The sequence below is a fragment of the Eschrichtius robustus genome, chromosome 18 (assembly GCF_028021215.1).
Source record: "Eschrichtius robustus isolate mEscRob2 chromosome 18, mEscRob2.pri, whole genome shotgun sequence".
In the NCBI taxonomy this organism is placed as follows: Eukaryota; Metazoa; Chordata; class Mammalia; order Artiodactyla; family Eschrichtiidae; genus Eschrichtius; species Eschrichtius robustus.
In genome coordinates, this window is record NC_090841.1 from 24,563,835 (window position 1) to 24,568,591 (window position 4,757).

General features: G+C 37.0%; 1 non-coding gene across 1 annotated transcript; it reads right to left on the reverse strand.

Moving 5' to 3' along the window:
* Positions 1-4,320: 4,320 nt before the first annotated feature.
* LOC137752304 (U6 spliceosomal RNA) lies at positions 4,321-4,424 on the reverse strand. The gene has a single exon (XR_011071149.1). It is a non-coding gene; the product is annotated as a U6 spliceosomal RNA (small nuclear RNA).
* Positions 4,425-4,757: the final 333 nt, after the last annotated feature.

Consider the following 4,757-nt stretch of genomic DNA (forward strand, 5'->3'; position numbering starts at 1 on the left):
AAGTTTCATTAGGTCCCATTTGTTTATTTTTCTTTTTATTTCCATTACTCTAGGAGGTGGATCAAAAAAGATCTTGCTGTGATTTATGTCAAAGAGTGTTCTTCCTATGTTTTCCCCTAAGAGTTTTATAGTATCCAGTCTTACATTTAGGTCTCTAATCCATTTTGAGTTTATTTTTGTGTATGGTGTTAGGGAGTGTTCTAATTTCATTCTTTTACATGTAGCTGTCCAGTTTTCCCAGCACCACTTATTGAAGAGACTGTCTTTTTTCCATTGTATATTCTTGCCTCCTTCATCATACATTAGTTGACCAGAGGTGCGTGGGTTTATCTGTGGGCTTCCTATCCTGTTCCATTGATCTATATTTCTGTTTTTGTGCCAGTACCATACTGTCTTGATTACTGTAGCTTTGTAGTATAGTCTGAAGTCAGGGAGCCTGATTCCTCCAGCTGCATTTTTTTCCCTCAAGACTGCTTTGGTTCTTCGGGGTCTTTGTGTGTTTCCATACAAATTTTAAGATTTTCTGTGTAACTTCCGTGAAAAATGCCATTGGTAATTTGATAGGGATTGCATTGAATCTGTAGATTGCTTTGGGTAGTATAGTCATTTTCACAATATTGATTCTTCCAATCCAAGAACATGGTATATCTCTCCATCCGTTGGTATCATCTTTAATTTCTTTCATCAGTGTCTTATAGTTTTCTGCATACAGGTCTTTTGTCTCCCTAGGTAGGTTTATTCCTAGGTATTTTATTCTTTTTGTTGCAATGGTAAATGGGAGTGTTACCTTAATTTCTCTTTCAGATTTTTCATCATTAGTGTATAGGAATGCAAGAGATTTCTGTGCATTAATTTTGTATCCTGCAACTTTACCAAATTCATTGATTAGCTCTAGTAGTTTTCTGGTGGCATCTTTAGGATTCTCTATGTATAGTATCATGTCATCTGCAAACAGTGAGAGTTTTACTTCTTCTTTTCCAATTTGTATTCCTTTTATTTTTTTCTTCTCTGATTGCCATGGCCAGGACTTCCAAAACTATGTTGAATAATAGTGGCGAGAGTGGACATCCTTGTCTTGTTCCTGATCTTAGAGGAAATGCTTTCAGTTTTTCACCATTGAGAATGATGTTTGCCGTGGGTTTGTCGTATATGGCCTTTATTATGTTGAGATAGGATCCCTCTATGCCCACTTTCTGGAGAGTTTTTATCATAAATAGGTGTTGAATTTTGTCAAAAGCTTTTTCTGCATCTATTGATATGATCATTTGGTTTTTATTCTTCAATTTGTTAATATGGTATATCACATTGATTGATTTGCATATTGAAGAATCCTTGTATCCCTAGATAAATCCCACTTGATCATGGTGTATGATCCTTTTAATGTGTGGTTGGATTCTGTTTGCTAATATTTTGTTGAGGATTTTTGCATCTATATTCATCAGTGATATTGGTCTGCAATTTTCTTTTTTTGTAGTATCTTTGTCTGGTTTTGGTATCAGCGTGATGGTGGCCTCATAGAATGAGTTTGGGAGTGTTCCTTCCTCTGCAATTTTTTGGAAGAGTTTGAGAAGGATGAGTGTTAAGTCTTCTCTAAATGTTTGATAGAATTCACCTGTGAAACCATCTGGTCCTGGACTTTTGTTTGTTGGAAGATATTTAATCACAGTTTCAATTTCATTACTTGTGACTGGTCTGTTCATATTTTCTATTTCTTCCTGGTTCAGTGTTGGAAGGTTATACCTTTGTACGAATTTGTCCATTTCTTCCAGGTTGTCCATTTTATTGGCATAGAGTTTCTTGTAGTAGTCTCTTAGGATGCTTTGTATTTCTGTGGTGTCTGTTTTAATTTCTCCTGTTTCATTTCTAATTTTATTGATTTGAGTCCTCTCCCTCTTTTTCTTGATGAGTCTGGCTAATGGTTTATCAATTTTGTGTATCTTCTCAAAGAAGCAGCTTTTAGTTTTATTGATCTTTGCTATTGTTTTCTTTGTTTCTATTTCATTGATTTCTGCTCTGATCTTTGTGATTTCTTTCCTTCTACTAACTTTGTGTTTTGTTTGTTCTTCTTTCTCTAGTTCCTTTAGTTGTAAGGTTAGATTGTTTATTTGAAATTTTTCTTGTTTCTTGAGGTAGGCTTGTATTGCTATAAACTTCCCTCTTAGAACTGCTTTTGCTGCATCCCATAGGTTTTGGATCATCGTGTTTTTATTGTCATTTGTCTCTAGGTGTTTTTTGATTTCCTCTTTGATTTCCTCAGTGATCTCTTGGTTATTTAGTAACGTATTGTTTAGCCTACATGTGTCTGTGTTTTTTACAGATTTTTTCCTGTAATTGATATCTAGTCTCATAGTGTTGTGGTCAGAAAAGATACTTGATACGATTGCAATTTTCTTAAATTTCCCAAGGCTTGATTTGTGACCGAAGATATGATCTATCCTGGAAAATGCTCCATGAGCACTTGAGAAGAAAGTGTAATCTGCTGTTTTTGGATGGAATGTCCTATAAATATCAATTAAATCTCTCTGGTCTATTGTGTCATTTAAAGCTTGTGTTTCCTTATTAATTTTCTGTTTGGATGATCTGTCCATTGGTTTGAGGTGTTAAAGTCCCCCAGTGTTATTGTGTTACTGTCACTTTCTTCTTTTATAGCTGTTAGCAGTTGCCTTATGTACTGAGGTGCTCCTATGTTGGGTGCATATATATTCATAATTGTATCTTCTTCTTGGATTGATCCCTTATTATGTAGTGTCCTTCCTTGTCTCTTTAAAATTCTTTATTTTAAAGTCTATTTTATGTCACATGAGTATTGCTACTCCAGCTTTCTTTTGATTTCCATTTGCATGGAATATCTTTTTCCATCCCCCCCCTCACTTTCAGTCTGTATGTGTCCCTAGGTCTGAAGTGGGTCTCTTGTAGATAGCAGCATATATAGGGGTCTTGTTTTTGTATCCATTCAGGGAGCTGGTGTCTTTTGGTTGGAGCATTTAATCCATTCACATTTAAGGCAATTATCGATGTGTGTGTTCCTATTACCATTTTCTTAATTGTTTTGGGTTTGTTTTTGTAGGTCCTTTTCTTCTCTTGTGTTTCCCAGGTAGAGAAGTTCCTTTAGCAGTTGTTGTAGAGCTGGTTTGGTGGTGCTGAATTCTCTTAGCTTTTGCTTGTCTGTAGAGCTTTTGATTTCTCCATTGAATCTGAATGAGATCCATGCTGGGTAGAGTAATCTTGGTTGTAGGTTCTTCCCTTTCATCACTTTAAATGTATCATGCCACTCCCTTCTGGCTTGTAGAGTTTCTGCTGGGAAATGAGCTGTTAACCTAATGGGAGTTCCCTTGCATGTTATTTGTCGTTTTTCCCTTGTTGCTTTCAATAATTTTTCTTTGTCTTTAATTTTTATCAGTTTGATTACTATGTGTCTCGGCATGTTTCTCCTTGGGTTTATCCTGCCTTGGACTCTCTGCACTTCCTGGAGTTGGGTGGCTATTTCGTTTCCCATGTTAGGGAAGTTTTCAACTATAATCTCTTTAAATATTTTCTCGGGTGCTTCCTCTCTCTCTTCTCCTTCTGGCTCCCCTATAATGTGAATGTTGTTAGGTTTAATGTTGTCCCAGAGGTCTCTTAGGCTGTCTTCATTTCTTTTCATTCTTTTTTCTTTACTCTGTTCTGTGGCAGTGAATTCCACCATTCTGTCTTCCAGGTCACTCATCCGTTCTTCTGCCTCAGTTATTCTGCTATTGATTCCTTCTAGTGTATTTTTCATTTCAGTTATTGTATTGTTCATTTCTGTTTGTTTGTTCTTTAATTCTTCTAGGTGTTTGTTCTTTATTTCTTCTATGTCTTTGTTAAACATTTCTTGCATCGTCTCGATCTTTGTCTCCATTCTTTTTCCGAGGTCCTGGATCATCTTCACTATCATTATTCTGAATTCTTTTTCTGGAAGGTTGCTCATCTCCACTTCATGTAGTTGTTTTTCTGGGGTTTTATCTTGTTCCTTCATGTGGTACATAGTCCTCTGCCTTTTCATCTTGTCTATCTTTCTGTGAATGTTGAGATGAGCCTCTGATTTAAGGAAGGTCAGTCTGGCTGGTTGCTGTGAGGAAGATGAGAGAAGAATAAGAGTGGAAGCAGGATGTCACGGAGGAAATGCAGAAGGTGGTGGCTTGGGGTGGGTGGACCTGTTAGTGTTTGAGGGTCACCTGCGAAGGAAGTGGGGGCCGCTGTGGCTCACTGTGGGGTCAGGGACACTGGCGGTGGTGGCTCTGGCAACTGCTCATTGTCGTGGGCCCTCTAGGATGCTGCCATCTTCTCGCCAAGACCTGGAAAAACATGGAACGCTTCACACATTTGCGTGTTATCCTTGCACAGGGGCCATGGTAATCTTTGTATCATTCCAATTTTAGTATATGTGCTGCTGAAGCAAGCACTGTAATATATTTTGAAGTCAGGAAGTGTGAGACCTCCAGCTTTGTGCTTCTTTCTTAAGATTGTTATGGAATAAGTAATTTTTTTAATGTTTAAAGCAGTATATGTTTAGTTTTTGTTTTCAACTTGTCTCTTCTTTTTCCTAGTGCCAGCTCTTTGATTTTAGTTTCCATTCTTATTTTATAATCTCTTTCAGATTTGGTCAACTACTCTACAATGTGTGGTATTAAATCTATTAATGGTTGTGTCTGCTCTTCACCTTCAAATGGTTTTATTTCTTGTGTGGTTTGTAATTTGTTATTGTGAACGCTTGTTAAACTGGGGTTGTTTTCCCC